Source organism: Triturus cristatus, chromosome 10, assembly GCF_964204655.1.
Source record: "Triturus cristatus chromosome 10, aTriCri1.1, whole genome shotgun sequence".
Lineage (NCBI taxonomy): Eukaryota > Metazoa > Chordata > Amphibia > Caudata > Salamandridae > Triturus > Triturus cristatus.
This window is the reverse complement of record NC_140593.1, coordinates 379,682,029-379,704,742: the sequence shown is the minus strand read 5'-3', so window position 1 is coordinate 379,704,742 and position 22,714 is coordinate 379,682,029. Positions and strand designations below refer to the sequence as shown.

The 22,714-nt window shown below is 45.7% G+C and overlaps 1 protein-coding gene across 10 annotated transcripts in view; it reads left to right on the top strand.

The window, feature by feature from the left end:
- Nucleotides 1-1,018: 1,018 nt before the first annotated feature.
- TAX1BP1 (Tax1 binding protein 1) overlaps nucleotides 1,019-22,714 on the top strand; it is a 712,600-nt gene continuing 690,904 nt past the window's right edge. For all 10 annotated transcript variants that reach the window (XM_085631620.1, XM_085631618.1, XM_085631616.1 and 7 more), the window contains exon 1: nucleotides 1,019-1,155. The gene's annotated coding sequence lies outside the window, so the exon portion shown is untranslated. The remainder of the gene's footprint in view (nucleotides 1,156-22,714) is intronic.

The window sequence follows — 22,714 nt, the reverse complement described above, 5'->3', positions numbered from 1 at the left end:
CGATGGGGTTCATGGCTGTACGTCGCGTACCGGGACTCCGTGGCGTTGCCGTTCGCGTCGGACTCTGCTTTTCCGGCTGTGTTTGGCTCCCGTAAACAAAGAGCCGTACGGAGTGACGTCGGTACGAATCGTACTTGCTGGGCCGGAAAATGCTGGTGAAATACGTACGGACGTCGCGTACAAGCATTTCCGGATCGGAATCGTGGGTATTTTTTTGCTGTACGGTCTTTTGTACGATTCGTACAGAAAAAGGCTTTGTGTACGAATCGTACTTCCTAGGTTGTGAAATGAGTTTACCTGGTGCGAGTCGTACGGAGAAAACGGTCCGTACGACTATTCGTAGGGCCTTTTTACAGGATCGGAATCGGCCCCTATGTTGTATTATTTTTTTGATGTGTTGTCTCTATGGCCTACTTCGTAATCACATATCTTTTGTTCACCAAATACGTACTCCCATTGTTCTGTCATCTGTGTGTGCATTTTGTGCCATAGTGGCATGGTTAGGTCTCGCATTACTGAAAATAAGAGCTATTGTTGCATTATTTGCAACGCCAAAAGCTCAAACTTTTGCTAATGCGAGACCTATTACATTGCAAATGCTTGTTTATGCACTTCGACAACTGCCTGTGATGGCATGAAACATGCGAAGTATCTATCTATGGCTCCTGAAAACGTTAAAAACTTCAGAATCAGAGCTCTAGGACATCCAACTTTTTTTTACATTGTGCGACAGCGCATCCACCAACGGGAAAACAGACGTTTACATCCTTCCTTAAGAGCCAAAAGCATTCATTACAAAAAAAAATGCCAAACCCTAACATGTTTTTCGCGGTCAGTCCTCTCTCGTTCATGCACAGTCTGCTCCTCGATCTCTGTAATCCGCATTTCTGGGGAGGGATAACACGCTCTGCCACATTCACCCTTGAAGGTCCCGCCTACATCTGAAAAGAAGGTGTTCATACGTCATTAGGGGGGGATTGCCGTGTTATTTGATGCTGCAAACCTTGGTTGCCAAGCTGGACAGGAAGTGACGTATAGTCAGCTGGGTATGCGGAAGTGCGGGTGTTGTTGAACTGCGTCACTGTGTCCACGGCTGCACCGGACCTGTCGACCTTGCCGGAACTCTGAGCTTTCAGACTGAGGTCCGGCCAAGGGGTGAGTGAGAAGAACCTTTAACTTGTGATATATGGTGCTGTGCGAAGCTCGGCTAGGAGCGTATTTTCTGTTTTAGCTGAGGGGGCGGGTCCTGGCAGGTGAGATTCCGCTGTCAGCTCCTGTCTTGCTGCTCTTTCTTGACAGCTGCATTGTGACCTCACTCACACGTAATACACAGAAAAAATCGCTAACCAGACCGGGATCTTCTGCCGGGCTTGAGATTGCGACGCTTCCCATCGAAGACCTGCGCGCCATTCGTCTTCGGTAAAGCTTGCCGACTACTGCGCAGAGCCAGCATTGCGGCGTGGTGTTTGGACCCTTCTCATGTGGCTACATTTGGAGGTTTAATGGCCTATCCCTGCAAATATAGTTAAATGTATAGAATCTAGTATAAAAAAGCAATTTAAGTAACGTACTGGTTACAAAACGTACCCGCCCCCCCCCCCCCCCCCACTCGTAATCTGACAATTATGTTTCCGTAAACAAATGTAACTCGAAACCCCTTTGCGTGCGTTGCTCATGCACGGTCGTACACATCATGTCACATATGATATAATCCGTGACATCGTCACCATCTAATATAACTAATGTGCTAAGGGAATACCACATTTCGTCCAAGACCCCAGTCGACGACAAAGTAATAAGCTCATCCTTTAAATGCCTTTGTAATGGATGCTACTGCGATAACTAAACAGTCGCCATGGCTGACTCTAATATATGGAGTATGTATACATATAAACACCCACCTTCCTTTGAGGAACTGAGCTGTGCTCCAACAGCCGCGCACTTACCGCCCCTCCAACAACACTCCTGCCCGATCACAGCAGTCTGTACGTGTTCAACGCTTGGCTAACCGCCCCTTTATAACACTGCGAGACAAAAATATTCAGTCCACTATCGTAGCCCAGCGGATAACTGCATTGGTGTATACACGTTTATTTAGTAAGCAATATATACCATGTAATACCGATGGGTTGCCATAATTGTGCATTTAGCAGTAGGTAGTTTCGCTTTCGGTGAGAAGTTTCGCGACTTAAGCTGCAGCGCGCACTTTGTGTTCAGTCAGCTCTATATTGATTGACCTACCAATCGTTTCTTGGAATGTGATAGCCATATTAGGCTGGTGATTAAGCATCCCCTTCAGGTGTTTCTATCAAAGAATGGTTGTTTCATGTCTCTCCGAGGAGGCTGGCGAGCTCTTGTGTAGAACTTTATAACGTGCTGCGGTGTTACGGTCACTGAACGTTTTGAGCCATTCGGGAAATGTCGGCGAGTGTTTGTTTCCGGTTAAAGAGACCGGCAGTTTCACTACTGGAAGTGCTCCAGGGACATTCCTGGATAACATCACCAGTCTAAGACTGTTGAGATGGTCGGTCTTTTTACTCTTCACGACCTTGGGTTGATTTAGCAATTTCTTTCCTTCGGTGCGCAGATATGTGATGTGGCTTCCAATATATTTCTGTTCTGTTTTGTCATAACTGTCATTGGAGCTCATGACAGTGGTGTAACGAAAACTATGCTGAGAGGGCCCCCTGGAACTTGGGGCGCCCCCCGCACCGCGGGGGCCTGTGTTACGCCCCTGGCTCATGACATTTAGATCAAATATCGGGTCTTGGGCATACAGTGTCTTTCATTTAACTCTTGGTGTTGGTTCCAAATAGTATCATGCCTTAGTGGAGAAAGAGATGTAAGGGAGATAACGATGGGTGTTCTGATTTACCGATCCTAAACATGCCACGTACTTAGTTGTATGATTTTTCACACCTCTCTGGATGTGAAAAGGACATCATAATCGACAAAATAACGACTAAAGCACTTTCTTTTTAGGCCTCCTACTGGGTAGTGGAAGCTGTATGGCTGCGAAAGAGCTCTGACGGGCTTACCAAGAACTTATAGTGGGGCTTACAACATGCCCATTACTTACGACTTGTTGACTTTGTTTTTAATTGATTTCTCGTTTGCTTGCTTTGTATTCAATGGCTTGCCTGCCTCTTCTAGTGTTTGCCCATCCACTTTAGCATCCTTTTGAGTAGATGACTTGTATCCTTCCACTGCTTTCCTTTAGGGGGCTAATTTTTTCCGATTGTTTAGGCACTCCTAGTGTGCTTCTCTCCTACCAAATAGTTTCCTCACGCTTCATACCTTTCTCCCTGTCGCATGTAGTATTTTTATTTAATTCCCCAGGGTTTGTTTTATGGATACGATTTCAATTATACTTTACAAACAGGACACGCCCTTTACCTACCTCTTATTATTATTGCTGTCGTGCACAGAGAAATGAAAGCAAGGTGATTTCGTTATTGGCACCTATGGTTGGTTATAGCTAAACTTTCTCTGAACACACGGAAAGTAATACTACCACAAACTGAGTGAAAGAGTACCTACAACAGAAGATGGTGGTTTCAAAGATAATGCATACATTCTGAAAACAAGGGTGTGTCTCTGGGATAAATATAAGTTTGTTATATGAAGATAGATTAAGCAAAACGATTGGTGTCTGCAGTTCTAGAAGTCATGAGGCATTGACCCAAATTGTTTTTGTCTGTTGGTTTAGTCTAGGGTTGTTCAAACGAACCTCTTTACTTTCAAGAAGGAAATTTAGATTTTTCACAGCCTGGTGGGCAGAAAATCTGGATTTTATTAAGGACACGGAGGCTAAGATTATGCAAGTCTCCTTTATTGCCACAACTCAGCAGTAACAATGAAAAGAATATAGAACTTTAAAGAACATTCCATTATAGTATATAAAGCATGAGCACACATCCATCTTCCTTCTTTGTCTTAGTCCGATGCTGCGAACAAGAAACATAACTTCGAAAAGAAGTGAAGCAGTGGCGTCACTAGGGGGGTGCGGACCTCACCGGGTGACACCCTCACATGGGGTGACACCAATCTGGTTACGCTGTGTTGGCTGCAGTACTGGCCAAACTTTCTCCACTCTATCAATAGACAGCTCTCTGCAGCGCAGCCTCGCCTCTGCTTTATAATCAAGACAGGAGAAAGTGAAACCCCTTAACCGGCCGCCGGGCCAAGATCATTATCCAATTAGGCTATACCGACGTGAGGTGATGTCGACGTTCGAAACACGTCACTCACGTGGCTCCCGCTAGTCCTTCCGGGTGTCCTGCCCAGGGTGCTTTAGTTCCTTCAGGTATGGATAATGGCTCGGCTCCTTCTTAAAGATGGCCTTTTTAATCTATCTATGGTTGATCGTTTGTTGCTCTGTTCACTGCCGCCGTTGGTTCAGCCCTGCAGTATCCCCAAGGTACAAGTTTCCACACAGTGAAGGTGAGGGGGGGGGGAGGCTGCCGCACTTCAGCGAGATCTCACCGCCCCCTCCCACACGTAATTCCCAGTAAAAGCAGCTGCTGAGGATAAAAAACGCCGGCGGCTCCCTGTTAGCACTCCGGTCGGGTCCCTTGCTGGCAGGGAGGCTTTAATCCACAAAGAAATACCCCCACGACTCAGGCCCGGTTCTAGACCCTCACCCTGGCCCACCCAAACAGGAGCCTTGGCCCTCGCAGTGAGGACTTGAAGGCAGGCGCGCAGCTTCCTGGGCGCGCACACACACAGTTTTAGAGATTATCGCAGCCGCACCCGAGTACTTCACAGGTCTTTAAAAGACCATTTACATGTTAATGAGGCTTTGTTTATTTTTTCACCCCTTCATCTCCACATGGCAAAGGCGACAATGTTCTGCTGCGTGGATATTTCTTTTATTATGCAGCGCAGGAGAAAATAAGTTTCTTTATTCCGATTCACCTTTCCTGACCCTGCAGCTGTTTATCACATCAGGCTGTGACACAAAGTTTGACTAATGGAGTAGGTAAGAGAATGTGTTACTATTTAGTTTTTTTTTTTTTAAATGTGCACAGGCCCAGCAGGACACATACTTCGTGAGTGCTTCGTTTAAACAGTTTTATCATTATCATGGCCAATGCAGATGCAGGACAGCAATAAGACAATACAAAATGCCCAGATAACGCTGGTGATTAATGATCCTGCTGGAGAGCAATCATTTGTCTGTTAGTTTTTAAATGCAGATGAACTGTATTTTATGTGGAAGCTCAGTGGGTTATGTCTTTGTCACAGAGATCCTTGTGCTACTTGCAGTTCAGAAGTTACAATTCTAACGTAGGACAGTGACCAATGAACTGTCATCAAAGAGCTGCAGACCAACAGGAATGGTATAGTTAGAACTTCGCTTTCTATTGTTGTGATATAGTTAAAACTTCCCCAGTCTTTCATTATTCTAATGTTGCTAAAATGAGTATGTTTGGGAAGATATACATTTTTATCAGTAAAGCTGACCCCTATGGAATACTCTTTAAATCCTAAGGTTGTGTTTCCCCAGACCAATCCCTCTTAAAATATACTGCCCACAAGTATGGATGACACGTGATTCATACACCTTGTAATCCTCATTGGTTTATGTGGCATTCCCTATAGACTGATTTACATACTTGTATGATTCATTGTCTGTATAATGTGTGCGTGTTGTAAAGTACTGACACACACGACACTGATATGAGTAGCGCTGTACAACAAATGAAATGCATATGAGAGAGGGGCTATGTAAAGATGAGGGGCACTGTTGGAGGGTGGCAGTGAGGGAATCCGAGGAGGAGGTCAATAGGGGAGGGGCTATGGAGCGATGAGGGACACTGTTAGAGGGTGGCAGTGAGGGAATCCGAGGAGGAGGTCATAAGGGGGGGGGGTATGGGGAGATGAGGGGCACTTGTGGCATGTGGCAGTGAGGGAATCAGAGGAGGAGGTCAATAGGGGGCCATGGAGGGATGAGGGGCCCTGTTGGAAGGTGGTAGTAAAGGTATTTACAGAGAAAGAGGTTTTTAGTGCGGCGCCAAAAAAGACTTTCGCATCAGCGCTGATGTCATGGCCTTTCTGTTTTTGTTTATTTAATTAGCAGTCTGGCCGTTAGGGCAACTGTGGAACATACTTTAAAGTGTGTGCTAATTATATTTACCGCTATATTCAATGTTTTAAGTTTGAAGGTGATTTTACTAATGTTCTTAGAGGGAAAAATGAAAGTGGAGCCCGATGGTGCCTGATATGGGGCTGGGGCCCAAGGTAAGCTGTGAGATAAGGTGCACTGGAGAGGAGTAGTGGATAATCAAGCCTGTAGGGGAGTGCGTTGCAGAGTCCGGGGTCAGGTGGAGGTAGTAATGAAGAGGGATTCTCCGTGAACGCTCGCACAGAGGGAGCCTGTAAGGGAGTGCGTTGCAGACTCCGGGGTCAGGTGGAGGTAGTAATGAAGAGGGATTCTCCCTGAAGGCTCGCACAGAGGGAGCCTGTAAGGGAGTGCGTTGCAGAGTCCAGGGTCAGGTGGAGGTAGTAATGAAGAGGGATTCTCCCTGAAGGCTCGCACAGAGGGAGCCTGTAAGGGAGTGCGTTGCAGAGTCCAGGGTCAGGTGGAGGTAGTAATGAAGAGGGATTCTCCCTGAAGGCTCGCACAGAGGGAGCCCGAGAAGTGTCACTTGCCTGGTACTCCCATCTCAGAAACCTCCTCTTCCCATCAAAGGGACATTACATGGAAAAAACACTTTTTGAGAGTGATAATATTTAGAAAGAGATCTGGAAAAGAGTGCGTTTTACTGGGCCTTGTAAGACTAAGAAGAGATAAAGGAGGGCCCTGAAGCAGGTCTGTCTAGACATGTATGCGACAAATCGAGCCCGCAGTGGCCCACCCAAATGCACCTTTGTCCCACCCAAATAAAAATTCCTGGAGCCGGGCCTGCCACGACTGTAGGCACCCTATGAGGGTAAGAAAACACAAAGGATCTCACCTCTGGAGATCAGCCTGGCGGAAGGTCTGTATGCCGCCACGAGCACGTCGTTCCTGGGTGATTCCGAGTGAGCAGGACAGCTCCTGCACTGGAAGTAACCTATTATAATATCAGCTTGGCTGTACTCTGTGAAGCCTGTGGGGAGATGATATGTGCAGGGGGGGGGGGACCAGGAGTGCATACATGCCAACATTTCAGGAGAGCAAAGTGGGAGTTTTTGGGAAAAAATCGGGAGAATGTGGCCTTTAATCGGGTTACTGTCATATATGGGCTTTGGAAGTGTGCTGCTGCAGGATCGGAAATTTGAAACGCAATTGTACGTTTTATTCTTACCTTTCAGAAGCATGGAGCGCAATGGCAGGCAGAGAGAGGGTGATGCAAGAGTGGTGCACTGGCCTGGCAGGTTGCTGGCAGTGCATACACCAACCCCCCCTCGTGTGTGGCAGCCTCATCCGAGTACTTCACAGGTCTTTAAAAGACCATTCGTTTGTTAATGAGGCTTTGATGGTTTTTCACCCCTTCTAGAGCCCCTGCATCGCCACTGACTATTGCTGGAAGAATTAGCACGTTATACAATACCAAGCCCTGTCAGCTGAAACGCCGAGGAATCTGGTTTCTGGATGCTTGATTCGGGAGGCGGGAGACTAGCCTTGAAATCGGTAGTCTCCCGCCTGAATCAGGAGGGTTGGCATATCTGCAGGAGTGAGTGACAGAGATGGCAGACATTTCGTTCAAAATGGAAGCTTACACAGATCTGTGGCCTATCTAAACCACATTAATAACTTCATTTCTAGACATCAGAAGAAATTAGTTTCAATTGCAATTATGTAAATATGTCTATACATGTAGAATCATGTGTAAGAATGCATAGTACACGTTATTATTGAAACATAACACTCGAAAAACCTTTCCACAAGTGCACATGTAAGATGTTTACCTATAAGCCTCCCGATTTGGGAGTCCACATGTTAGATAAATCCTGGAATGAGCGCATTTGACCAACCTGAGTTTCCTGTACTAAAGGTGCCTATGGTAGAGTTTACTGTGTTATTATGGATGCTTGTGATGCATTTTTTCTATAGACATCTTTTATTGGTTTTTATCAAAATAACAGTAACAAATACATAAACAAAAGCCATCTCCAACCATTTGACATAGAGAATCAGGTCATCACAGCTCTTCTCATATAATAACACTGGAGTATTACTCCCAGGTCAAAAGTACGGAATAAGTCAGCAGGCATCTGTATCATTAGATTTCACTCTCTGCCTTCTCATCACACTACATTTTGTTAGGTGCGCCTCATCTTCCACAGCCCATTCAATCACATCCTTCGCCCATCTTTCCACACTGGAACCATCCAGGTAATTGCAACCCTTCTCTTAGCCAAAAATAACAACAGGTGTAAGAACGTATCCATCTCACAACAGGCAATCAACCAGATTCGTCTCTATTGGCATTCTCACTATGGTCCCGTTATTTGTCAACTGTGTCCACTGGCGGACTCGGAGCGGAGGAGGTCCATGTGGTAAGTCATGAGGGGTGACACCATGAGTTACCCGCACCGGGTGACACCAACCCTAGTGACGCCACTGACGTGAAGGACTTTCTTTAAATAAGAGTAATCCATAGGGGACTTATTCTGGAAGAAAAAGACACAATAGGTCAAAATGAAGAAACCCAGGGAGGGTTAACAAGTGGTGGGATAATCTTAGCCTCTGTGTCCTTAATAAAATCCAGATTTTCTGCCCACCAGGCTGTGAAAAATCTAAATTTTATGGCATGACACAGAGGCCAACATTATGAAAGTTTAAAGTGAATTAAGCACATTGTCAATCACATTAATGATTGGTCTAAAATAACATTTTTTAAACATACTTTCATTTGACCAGTCAGCGGCTCTAAGAATATCTTGGAGTCCTCCTCCTAACATAAATGTTTTAGAAGCCGATGTGCCTCTAAGGGAGTGTACTCCGAAGATAGACACATCAACACCACTCTCGCTCATCACTTCTTTTATCTATCTTGCAAGCGTGGGAGATGAAACTGCTTTATAGGGGGGATCTGTGAGAGATCAGTAGTTGAGTTCCAACACTTCTCAAAGAGGCAGTTCTCTTTTTATACTCTTTCAGGCATTTAACAACACACAAACTTTCATTCAAAGAGAAGAAAGGGTAGAACATTGAAGATGACATAGTTTTTGTCCTTTTCCTAAGATAAAAACAAACTCCCTCAGGCTGATAAGCTCTGCTAGAAACATCTAAAGCCTGAACATCAGATGTTCGTCTGAAAGAAACTAAGCAAAGCAATACAGTAAGCTTGTATGAGATACGTTTAAGAGAAAGGTTAACATTGTCTCCCCAAGAGGATATGAGTTGTAAAACATTTCTTACGTCCCATAAGGCCGTATATTTAGGGGTTGGAGGGTTAAGAACCCGCATACTTCTCATAATTTTCTTTGTTAAAAGGTTTTGTCCCACCGAGACGCAATCAACTAAGGAATGACCTGCAGCTATTGCTGATCTATAGACATTAACCGTTCTGTGAGATAGGCCAGAAGCAAACAGTTCCGATAGGAAATTAACTACGTGAACTAAATCAGTTGAAACTGAATCGTAGTGTTGTTGAATACACCAGCGAACCCATTTGTTCCACGCCAGTCGATATGCCTTCCTTGTTCCAGATGCCCAAGACTCAGATACGAGTTGCAAAGCATCCTGCGAAAGCCCCGGGATTTTCCATTGTTGCCTGAAATCTTCCATGCCGTCAAAGTAAAGAGACCCTGGTCTATGAGAGGATGAGATTCGCCCTCTGGACCCCGAAGTATTTGTTTGAAAGGTGGTATTAGGATTGGAAAGTCTACAGTCATTTCTAGAATGACTGGGAACCATGCCTGCGACCTCCAAAGAGGGGTTATCACTACCATGTTCTGTAAGTAGCGACAGGCATGTAAGAGGAGACGTAGAAGCATGACAAACGGCGGGAAGGCATATGGCTTTAAGCCCCGCCAGTTCTGGAGGAAGGCATCCCACTCCTGATTCTTGAGGGTCCGACTCCCAGCTGAAGAAGTTTTTTAGCTGGGTGTTCAGTCTGTCCGTGAACAGATCTGTCCCGAACGGACCCCATCTGTCTTGGATTATCATAAATACTCCTTCGTCTAGTTTCCAGTTGCTGGAATCCTTGAAATTCCTTGAGAACCAATCCACTACGCCATTGTTCAAACCAGTAACAGAGAGTCCCTTATTCAAGCAATAGCCCCAGAACCCTTTCGCTAGCTCCATAAGACCCTTTGAGTGTGGTCCCCCCCATCTTGTTGATGTATTTCACTGCAGAGACATTGTCCATGCGTAGCATTATGCAACATTTCATCGAATTCTGAGTGAAGCTTTGAACCACAATAGTTCCAAGCTGTTGATATGTAGTTCCTACTTGAGTTGTCCAACGACCCCCTATTGATGAGTCGCCAAGTGTGGCACACCATCCTTCTAGGCTTGCATCTGACTCTATTATTAATTCTGGGGCTTCCCCTAAAGATGGCCTTGCCATTCCAGGCTTCTGCATTCTTTAGCCACGAGTCAGTTCTTTCTTGGAAACCTGGTCTAGACAGGTCATTTGTGAGTAGGAGAGATTCGTTCTGAGAGCTTTCGCATTCAATCGCTGAAGGGCTCTGTAATGTAGAGGTCCTGGAAAAATTGCCTGGATGGTTGAAGAAAGGAGGCCCATGATCCTGGCCAAAAGTTTCAGGGGGAAAAATTCCATTGATAGTATTTTACTGAGCTCTTTCCGAAGTTTCTTTATCTTTTCCCTTGGTAATTTCAGTTCTGCATTCAGTGTGTTGACCATGAAACCCAGAAATTGAGTTTCTTGGCTTGGTTTTATACATTACTTTTTTGTGTTTATTACGAAGTCTAAATGTTGAAGTAGGCGGATAGCGAGATCCGTGTGATGACTCGCCGTCAATTTGGACTGACCCATTATGAGGATATCGTCCAGATTAACCTTACCCTCTTTCCCTTAGCCATGCTACTACTGGATGCAATACCTAGGTGAAACACCAAGGGGATGAAGAAAGCCCGAAGGGGAGGGTGCAAAATTCCCAAAGTTTTCCTTCCCATGTGAATTGGTGGAATTTCCTGTGTGGGTGCCAAATCAGGATAGTCAGATAGGCATCCTTTAAGTCTAGACGTGTTAACCAGTCTCCCTTTCTCAAAACGTCCCTTAGGAGGTGTATTCCCTCCATTTTGAAATGGTGGTACGTTACCCATTCATTTAAGCTTTTACAAATTTACGATGGGTCTCTGCCCTTTGTTTTTCTTTTCCACTAGGAAAATGTTGCTCACAAAATCTGTTTGGGAGATTTTTTTATTGCCTCTTTGGCTAACCGATATTTTACTTCTTGAGAGACAAATTTTCTCTGTTCCTGAGAAAAGGTTCTTTCTCTCGGTCTTTTTGTTTGAATGGGGGTATCGAGGAACTCTATTTTGTAAACTGTGACTGTATCTAGAACCTACTGGTCTTATGTTATCATAGTCCAATTCCCAGAGAAAATGGCTAGTCTCCCTCCCACCTTTATAGGGGTATCTAAAGGGTCTTTCAAGGTTCTTACCTGTGGAGAAACCTCTGTTTCTTCTCTCTCCCCGGAAGGGTCTTGTACGGTTTCTCTGTCTTTGCGGGAAGAAAGATTGGCCTCCATAAAATGATGTCGGTTTGAATCTTGAGCCTCGTCCCAGAAAGGGTCTAGCGGATGGTTGTCCACAGCCGGGGAACCGACCCCGCATTCGCCCGGCCCTTCCAAAAAAGTTGTTTTGAAAAAATACTTTTTTGATGTCGCGTTGTGACTTCTGGATAGAACTAAAGGCCCGACATATATTTAGCCATGTCGCAAATAAACTCTTCACCGAAGAGGAGTCCTTGAGAAGAGGGTCCTCCTTCTTTACTCGCTAGCTCAATTAGTTTTGGGTCAATTTTCAGGAGAATTCCTTAACTCCGTTCATTAGAAATAGCAGTATTAGCGTTGCCAATCCAACAAATTGTCCTTTGGACCCACTGCCGTAATTTTTATGGCATGACACGGAGGCCAATATTATGATTTCCATATAGAGGTCTGCTTACTCGTCTAGAGCAAACAATGTACATGGTGGACTTTTCCACTGCAGTAAAATTAAGATTGGGTTCAGGCAGCGGGTTGGGATGGTCACACAAGGGTTGTTGAAACCCCTATAAAGACCTTTTGAGATTCACACACATTGTGCAAGTTTTCCTCTCTGGGCACATTTGTAAATGCGCACAAGCCAAATATCAGTGTATTTTATAGATTCAAAAGCTGAAGGTACCATTCAAGTTGTGACAGTGAAAGGGTTCTAGAGGAAAAAAACCTTTGTGCTATGTAATGCTTGGCAGATGTCATCCCATATCTTAATAATTGTTTTGTACATATTTAGGATTATAATATTTGATGAAACGTTTAATGCCAGTGAGGGACCCATTTGTGATTGGGTTCCCTGTACCTGCCTGAAATTGAATTGAGGTCGGGCAGTGTATATCCTCCAACTGGTGTTAGCAGGCTCATGCACTTGCATTTGATTTCTAATATGGATCTAACTGTAAAACTCCTGCATTTGCAGGGGCACACTGGCAAGGATTGCTTCGAATAAATATAAAAATGTAGGAGGAATTGTAATTTAAATTTGCAGGGAAGTGCCCTTTTTGGATGGTCACCCCCCCACACACATTTTGCTCTGGATGCTGTTGTTTTAGAACTGAAAGTGCATTGGGACCTGCTAACCAACCCCCAGTACCAGTGCTCTTTCTCTCAAAAGGTATTGTGAATTGGTACACCCAATTGGCAAAATGTTTTAACCCCCTTTTGTAAGTCCCTAGTATATGCTACCAGCAGCACCCAGGGCAAGTGTCTTAAAGGGGTCACCAGGGCTGCATCACTATTTGCACCAGCCTGAGTGGCCCGAGTAAAAGTAAAGTCCGCAGGGTTGCTACTGCAGCCTGCACAAGCTGCTTCTCTGCTTGAGTCCATCTCTGCACGCACCATGTGTGACAGTCCCCTCACTGCCTTGATATATGTAAGTCACCCCTAAGGTAGGCCTCCTAAAGCCCAGGAGGCGGGGTGCATTATTTCTATGGGGAAGGCATATATGCTGAGACATATGTACCTCTACAGTAACATTGCCATTTAAGTTTACTGTGAGTGAACGGCGGTCCATAGGTTAAAATGGACTGGCTACCTGACAAAACAGATAGCAAGCTCCAAGATAGTATCACCAAATTTAGTCATGTTTGGTATCAGGTGGTGAATTAGGTATACGGGAGGCGTACCCTCCCTCTGCCAAAGGCTAGCCACACCTCTAGGGTGGGCTAGTGGGTCTGTACAGCAGAGGATGGCTCGTGCCATCCTGAAAGCTCCTATAATAGTGTGTTCTGGGTAGTTTGATGAAATAACACCCCTTATACGGTCACCTCAGTGGCAGATTAGCTGCAGGACTAGTTGCCTATTAGCTACTACCCCTCACACTCCCTAAATGCCCCCTAAATCCAGGATTTAAGGGGCACCCCTGACACTGGATCTCCAGATCAGCTCTGAAGAAGAAAAGTGTTAGAAATGGGGGTCTCTAGTTGATAGGTTGTTACCCTGTTGAACTAGGGACCCTTCTTCCTAGTCAGTATAAGGGAGTTACACTTCTAAGATAACCCCTTCTCACCCCCTTAGTAGATTGGCATGAACAGTCAGGCTAATCTCAGAGGCAGTGTGTAAAGCATTTGCACATAACAAGCAGTAATACAGTGAAAACTCTACAAAAGGACACCACACCAGTTTTAGAAAAATAGCCAATATTTACCTGTGTAAAACCAAAACGATAAAAATTCAACATACAGTTATTTCAAATACTCAAAAAGCAAAAATAGACTTTAAAAACAGTTCCTTAAAGTCGATAGCTCTGTGCAGGGCTATCACGGCGCAGTGTACCAACAAATTCAACAGTTCTGGCTGACCGCTGCATCGCGGGCCAGCTGCAGTGTCGGGAAGACCCGCAAAACAGTTCCTTTAGAAATGTAGGGCATCGGGGACCTCGCGGTGAGCTCAGATGAGTTGGCGTCAGCAGGCATCTGTTCCGTAGGTCAGTGCAGAAGTCATCGGGCCCTTGAAGTTGCACGCGTTGCAGGTCGAACTCCGTTTGGTTGAAGTCGGGAGCGCTGGTGGGCATCGGAGCAGTGGTGCGAAGTGCAGTGGTGCGGTGTCCTCAGGTAGCGGTGCAGGCAGCGGCTCGGTGACGGCATCCAGTGGCGTCGGTGAGACCAGGGCTGCGGTGCGAAGTTGGCCGGTGTTCGTTGCGGTGCTAGCATTTCATGGTGCAGCAGCGCCGTCGCTGAAGCGCGACCTTCAGCTGACTAACTGGAGTTGATGGCATCGGTAGGCCATGGCTGCAGTGTGGGACGGGGCGGTGCGTAGTGTAACTTATGAGCGGTGCCCCCAAACCACAGTGCAGGCAGCAGCGTTGATGTCAGCGTGGAGCATTGTCGCCGGTGAGACCAGGGCTGCGGTTCAAAGCTGAACGGTGCTCAGTGTTTTCCACGAGCAGTGTCCACAGGTCAAGGTGCAGACAGCAGCGTAGGTGCCTGTGTCGGTGAGACCAGGGTTGCGGTGCTGTCTGCAGTACCTTCAGGTCACGCAGCCTGCAGCAGCGTCATTCATGGCGTCAGGTTGCGTTTTCTTCGGTTGCTGCACAAAACACACATTTGTAGATGAGCTTGAATTCTTTGTTGTCCCTGAGACTTTTTGAATAGAGGGCAAGCTCTACCTCAAGCCCTTGGAGAAACTCGGGGGAAACAGATGCCAAAAGTCCAGTCCTTACACTGCCCAAGACAGAAGCAGCCACTGCAGGCCAACACAGCAAAGCACTTAGCAAACTGTTGGTCTCTCTTCACAGCTTCTCCAGCTCTTCTTCTTGGCAGGTTTCTTGATCCTAAAGAGTTCTGAAGTTCTGGGGCCAGGGCCCCAATATTTATACCACATTTCCGTTTGAGGTTCGCTCAAACAAAGTTCCACGAGCATACATAAACCAGTTCTGCCTGGCTCAGGCCAGGTTCACTCCATGAGGGGGAGACCGCTTTGTGGAAGGCAGCCATGGTCCATTCAGGCGTAAGTGACTACTCCTCCCACTACTCTGAATGCAGCCAGGTCTATTCAGCCTGGCTATGAGTCACCCAGGAAAGGCAGAGCATACCTCGCCCCCCCCCCCCTGTATCTGTCTAGTGTGAATGCACATCCCTGCTCCTGTCACTGTGAACCCAGATGGTTAATACACAAATGGCAGAGGCATACTGGATGGTTAAGCAATAAAATGCCCTCTTTCTAAAAGTGGCATTTTCAAACATTCAACATAAAAATCATATTTACTAAAAGATGTATCTTTACATTCTGAGTTCAGGAAGCCTAAACTCTGCTTCTCTATCTTGTCCCATTGGAAAGTTATGCTTGTAAGATATTACAAAGCAATTCCCATGTTAGCCTATGGGACAGATGGCCTTTCAAGAGTGAAAACAAAATTGTCAGTATTTCACTGTCAGGACATGTCACACACACCAGTACATGTCCTTCCTTTCACATACACTGCACCATACCCAGGGGGTACCTTGGTCCTACCTGAGGGGTGCCTTACATGTAAGACAAGCAAAGGTTTGAGCCCAGCAATTGGGTAAACTTGCCAGGTCGACATGGCAGTGGAAACTGCACGCAGAGACTGCAGTGGCAGGTCTGAGCCATCTTTGAAAGGCTACTTGTGTGGGTGGCACAACCAGTGCCACAAGTCCACTAGGAGCATTTGCTTTGCAGGGCCTGAGCACACACCGCGCACTGTACTAGGGACTTACTAGTAAATCAAATATCCAAATCACGGAAACACCAATCCATTAACACCATTCATAGTAGTAGCACTTGTACTTTATTACACCAAATATCCCAATCATGGAAACACCAATCCATTAACACCATTTATTGTAGGAGCACTTGTACTTTAGTACTGATCAGCAATATTACACCTCCACAATCCAAAGAAGGCCTGAGGCTCAGTATTGGACAGGCCCGAAAGTAGCTGGCCAGTTGTCTTCTGGGAAGCATAGTCCTGAGCCTCAGAGAGTCTCAGCCCTCTATAGCGTTCCCAGGACCTCTGGAAGAAGATTGACTCAGTCGTGACCTTTGCTGGGACCAAGGCTTGGTGGTCCAGCTGGGTACTAACTGCTAAGCTCGAAGCCCCTTGTTGAGGGAACCCTTTGCATCATCCCCCCTCGACTCATGTGGTTCAGTTGTCTAGTTCATGCATCCCAAAAACAGCTTCTTTGGCACACCTGGTAAAGTCAGCACCCACAGTCCTGTTCAGCACCACAGACAGCCAGACACACCTCTGCACCCGAGACACCTAAGCTAGGTAGAGCTGTTCTACCTGGTGATTTCTGGTCTAGGGGACCCTCCAAGCTTCTCCTCCAAGGGGCTTCTCTAAACTTAACCTGCAAGTCCTGTTTTGTCAAGTACTGTTTTTGATGGCTCCGGTTTAGCACCAAGGACAGCCAAGTGATGTCTGCACCTAGACTCCCTTTGCAAGGTAAAATTGTTCTGACTGTCGATGCTTGGTCTGTGGACCCTCACGACCTTAACTCCAAGTGGGCTCCGTTGAACTCTCCCTGCAAGTGACTGAGTGTCACCTGAGATATTCCCTATTGACCGCAATGGTAAAGTTTGACAGCTCTGCAAAATATTGATTCCTTGAACACTTTAAAATCGAGAACTCCGGTTATCCACCTTGTATTGATTTAACTTTGGTATCGAAATTTATATACAAATAAGTTCTATTTTTATAAATTGGTGTCTGATTTCTTTCGAGTCATGTCAATTACTTATCATCAATGTTGGTACTGTAAAATGCTTTACACATGTTACTCTAAGAAAGCCTGTCAGCTCTTTGCCATTCTACCAGGCCAGGATTACTAGCGTGAATCAGAGATCCACTTTTGGGTATTTTGTCAGTATTACATGGTAAGGCCTCCTAGCCATACCACATAATATTAATATCTTGCTACATTGGAGTTTCAGCGGTGGGATCTAAAGCTTGTGTTTTGCAGTACCAATTGACTTTAAGTAAATTGTTTTGTGCATGAAGAAATCCTCCAAATTGTCTTTAGAAAGCTTTTGTTAGGTTTTTCTAAAACAAAGTTTTGTTGAAATTGTTGGGGCCCTGTGTGAACCCCCATTCCAAAAGCACAAGTTAATTCTCCAGTATTTTAGGAAGTTTAGATAACTATGTTTGAAAAGTTCCTAGTAATTTTTAATAACATCCCAACTTCCTATATAAAGTAAGCACAATGGAGGATGGACAGAATCTCATTATGCATATCTACACTTTCAAGATAAATGACTTGAGAGCACTATGTAAGTTAGAGGCGTTTGCTTTAGATCTACTGCCAAAAAGGAGGACCTTGAGAAGGCACTTAGTACATACGAGGAAGGGCAGGACAAGGAGAGTCATACCTCTGAGGTCGAGATAGAGGAAGAGGTTGACCTCCTAGCCAAAATGGACAATAGGGAAGAAGCTGAAGACCAAAAGTCTGCACCCTTCACCAGACCCCCTCTTCACCAGTGGGAAGTGACAGAAGTCACTCTAGTATGCCCTCTAATGGAAGGGTGGTAGGACACCTCAATGACAAGCTTGCCAAAATCTCCTTGGAGGAGAGAAAGCTTGAACTATAGGAAAGGAGACTAGCCCTTGAGATAAGAAGGCTTAGGTTGGGCCTAGTTCCCAAAGATGGTGGCAGCAATTCAAATAGTGAAAAAGAGGATTCTTTTGACCCCCAAGATCCCCAAAGGGTTTATCCCAAAGTACAGTGATGGGGACAGCATTGATAAATGGCTTGCAGCCTTTGAAAGGGCTTGCAAAATGAGGGGGGAGTAGGTCGTCAACCCTTTGTGCTCTCTACTTTGGGAGGTATTCTCAGTGAAGGGCAGAGATGGACTTCTGACCCGTAATGAGGATATGGCTGAATCCTACCAGCTCATGAAAGATACCCGCATAGAAGAGTTTGGACTCACCACAGAGGAGTACAGTGTCAAGTTTAGAAAGCCCCAGAAAGGCCAAATCTAAACTTGGGTAGACTTTGTTGACTCTTCAATCAATTCACTTGAGGACTGGGTTAAAGGTAATAAGGTGGACACTTATGAAAGGCTGCATATCTGTTGATGGAAGGGCACACCCTAATTGAAGTAGAGGCTCTGAGGGATGCAGGTGCCAGTGTCAGTATTGTGGCAGCCAGACTGTATTCCCCAGACCAAATGATCCCTGGTATTAGTCATCAGATTACCAAAGCTGACAATTAAACTAGGCTTCATCCAATGACTTTGGTGAACTTAGAGTGGGGAGGACTTACTGGCCAGAAGAAGGTGGTTGTGCATCTTGCCATACCTATAGAGTGTTTATTAACAATGACCTGGAGACTTCTGCATAGGCCGAAGTAGAAAAGAGGGCTCATGCAGAAATGCTGCGTCTCCCTGAATGGGTGTGTAACAGCTAGGGCACATAGTGTACGTCAAGGGAGTCGAGAAGAATTGGAGCCTGAAATTATGGCCCGAAACTTCAGAAACTAGGGGAAGGGCAAGAAGATTGGTGATACAGCTTCTAAGAGGTCAGAGGATCAGGGAGAGAAATCTCCCCAGAGAGATGCCCTGATATCTCATGAGGAAACTGCTGCTAGGAGCTTGGGCCTGACCTGGCAGAGCTTCTTGGTGCAGGGGGACCCTTCAGAGAAGACCTGTGCCTAGAGCAAAAGAGATGCCCTACTCTTGAGGAGGGCCTAAGGCTGCAAGCTGCCAGGCAAGGAGAAGATGCTAGTGGCACTCAGGATTTATTGGGAGGATTGGCTCCTGTATACTGAGGCCAGGTACCCCAAACCAGGGCCACCATGAAGAGTGGTGGTCCCTTGTAGTATACAGAGTTCATTTTAACTTTAGCCATGACATCCCCTTTGCTGGACATCTGGGACAAACCAGGACCTGGGACAGGTTGGTTGCACATTTTAATTGGCCCCAGATGTCTGAGAAAGTAAAGGAGTTTTGTTGCTCCTGTGCGATTTGTCATGCCTGTGGTAAGACTGGCACAAAACCAGGGCTCCCTTAATCCCACTACCAGTGGTTGAGACTCTTTGAGAGGGAGGGATCAGCATGGTTGGTCCCCTTGATCCTCCTCCTGCATCTGAAAACAGTTTTATTCTAGTAGTAGTGGACCATGCCACTAGGTGTCCAGAGGCAATTCTCCTCAGGCCTTCAACTGCTCTTGGTTGGCATCTTCACCAGGGTTGGGTTTCCTAAGGACACGGATGATAGAGGGACACACTTTGTCTGCATACCTAAAAGCTATGTGGGAGGAATGTGGAGCGAGTTATGAATTCACTTCCCCCTACTACCCCAGACTAATGGCATTGTGGAGAGATTCTACAGGATTATTAAGGGCCTGATCATGGGACTACTAGTGAAGCTCAGAAGGAGATTAGATGTTCTTGTACCATGCCTCGTGTTTGCATACATAAAGGTTCCTCAGAAGGTGGTTGACTTTAGCCCCTTTAAATTTCTGTTTGACCATCCTGTAAGGGGTCCTTTAAGTCTAGTTAGGAAGGATGGGAGAAGCCTCTCAAACAACCCAAACAAGACAAAGTGGATTATGTGCTAGGCCTACACTCGCCCATGGCAGAGTACATGAAGAAAGCAAACAAGAATTTGCCGGCCAGCCAGGAACTTGTCAAGTCCTGGTATGACCAGAAGTCAGCCATGGTTGAGTACCAACCAGGTCAGTTGGTGTGGGTGTTGGAGCCTGCAGCTCCCAGGGCCCTCCAGGACAAGTGGACTGGCTCCAACCCCATTTTTGAGACAAAGGGGGGAAGTCACCTATCTGGTAGACTTAGGCACTCCCAGGCGTCCTCACAGAGTACTCCATGTGAACCGCTTAAGCCTCACCAAGACAGGGCTGACATGATCATATTGATGGTCACTGATACAGGATAGGAGGAGGAAAGGGAACCCCTCCCTGACCTGTTATAAACCAACTCACAAGATGGTACAGCAGTGGCTGTAGTCTTGTCTGACGCTCTTGCTGTACATCAGCAGACTGACTGCTGCCAAGCCCTCAACCAGTTTGTAGAGTTCTTTTCCTTGACCCTGGACAGACAACCTGGTGTACCCCTGATGTGGACACTGGGGACAGCCTCCATGTCAAGAACAAGATTCATAGACTGTCTGACCACATTAAGGCAAGTATCAAAGCTGAAGTAAACAAGATGCTAGAGCTGGGGAGGGTGGTAGAACCTTCTGACAGTCCATTCTCCAACTCAGAGAGACACTTTCAATTTAAAGTGATGCCTTTTGGATTAAAGAATGCACCTGCCACTTTTCAAAGGTTGGTGAATCGAGTTATGTCAGCCCTGGATGACTTTATTGCTTCATATCTGGACGATATTGTTGTCCTTAGTTCCACCTTGGAGGATCAACTGGTCCACCTGAGAGAAGATTTGCAGGCCTTGCAGCAGACAGGCCTCTCAATCAAGGGCATTAAGTGCCAAATTGGGCACAGTTCTGTTGTCTACTTGGGCCAACTTGTAGGTTGAGGCCCATTTTTAGATAGTTAACCCCCACTTTTCGGTCTAGATGCTGTAGTTTTTTGAACTGAACGTGCACTGGGACCTGCTAGCCAGGCCCCTGTGCCAGTGCTCTGTCCCTCAAAAGGTAATGTGAATTGGTATACCCAACTGGCAAGATGCTTTAACCCCAACCCTTGTATGTCCCTAGTATATGGTACCAGTGGTACCCAGGGCAAGGATGTTAAAGGGGTCACCAGGGCTGCTGGACTATGTGTGCCACCCTGAGTGGCCTGAGTAAAAGTAAAGACTGCAGGGCTGCTCCTGCAGCCTGCATGACCAACTTCCCTGCTCGATTTTGACTCTGCACACACCGCGTGTGACAGTCCCTCACTGCCTTGTTACATGTAAGTCACCCGTAATGTAGGCCTCCTAAAGCCCAGAAGGCAGATTGCATTTTTTCAATGGTGAAGGCATATATGTTCAGACATGTATACCTATACAGTAACCTTGCCATTTAAGTTTACTGTAAGTGAACGGTGATCCATACGTTAACGTGGATTGACTACCGGACAAAACCGAAATAGCCAGCTCCATGATGGTACCACAGAATTTAGTCGTGTTTGATATCAAACACCGTGCTTTTTTTACCCCTGACATAATTCTTGTGTCGAGAGTGAGCTGGCATGCCCCCAGGTGGGACCCTCAGAGGGTGCCCACCGAGTTACTGAGTTCCCTTGTGCCTTGGTGGATTTTCGGAGCCGTTTGCCGCCAAGACAGAAGTCTGACCTCCTGCTAAGGAGTGCTATCACTCCCAGGGGACGTGAGACAAAAGGCCTGGGCAGGAAGGAGGTAACACCTCCACCTGCCCAAGATGGCTAGTGAAAGACCCATCAGGGTGGTGAGCCTCAAAGGTGAGCCTCAAAGGCTTCACCACCTCTGATATGTAAGTGATTTGTCTCCCTGGGGAAATACGCCCCCCTGCCTCCAGCAACTCGTGCTTGCGAGCACGCGGGAAATTAGGTATTCAGGAGGCGTACACACACTTAAAACAGACCCAGCCAACGCATTTCATCCTGTATAGGAACTTCATCAGGGCCTAAACAAAAAACCCAAAATAAAATGTAATACTTTTCACTTATTAAAATCAACAATTCTGGTTCTTATTTTTACATAAAATTTTCTAAATTTTTCGTTTTCTGTGTGTAATTTTTAATCTAACATAAAAGCACTTCCATTTCAAGGAGTGTATTGATCAACATTTCTGTACCACCTCTTATCAGATATACAGACTAATGTTTGCACACCATTCACAAAAATTAAATTGATCTGTGTATTTCTTAAAACAAAAGACGTCAACTTTCTAAAGAGTGAATGCAGTTACCAAGTGCATACTGCCAAACTAACACCTCTAGTACTCCTTAAATGCCATGCAAGAAGATCACTACTTTACTTACAATTTGATTTATCCTCTTTCTCCAAATTCTTCTTTTCCATTCATTCCCTGTTTAAAAGCTTGGGCTCCTATTGTCAAGAAAACAGTGTCATGTCAATAAGCCTATAGCCTTTCCATCTCTTCCTCTTGTTTATTAAGTTATGTTTCTCCTTCTCCTGACTCAGTGTTAGCGAACCATCCCCTGATTAATTTCCAACCCCTACAACAGAGTAAACGTAGATTCCTGGCAGAGCAAGAATTCCCCTTTTCTCATATTCTGAATCATTTCTCCAACATATCAGTAAATTATACCAGTATCATCGTATACAGTCCCTTCAGACCCCATTTTCCTCCTTCTGGTGTTTGTTTTCCCCAGGTTGTTTGCATGCTGACATATTGCTGAACCAAGTAGATATGTCAGTATGTGCAATTCATTGTTGATTTTTTTGGGGGGAGAATTTTGCTGTCATCAGCAAATGCTGCCAGCGAACATTTTCGTCCATTTGCTGCGAATAGAGAAGTAAAGCAATTCTATTCCAACCTGAGCTTGACAGATTTTCTATAGAGAGAAGAAGAAACTTGAATGACATGATCTCTGACAAACGTGTCAATTAATAGGATGAATCTCAGCAATGGCTGGGTCTAGTTTCATGGCGTCTGGTATATGCACATGTTTTAAACTGAATGGAAAAAAAGC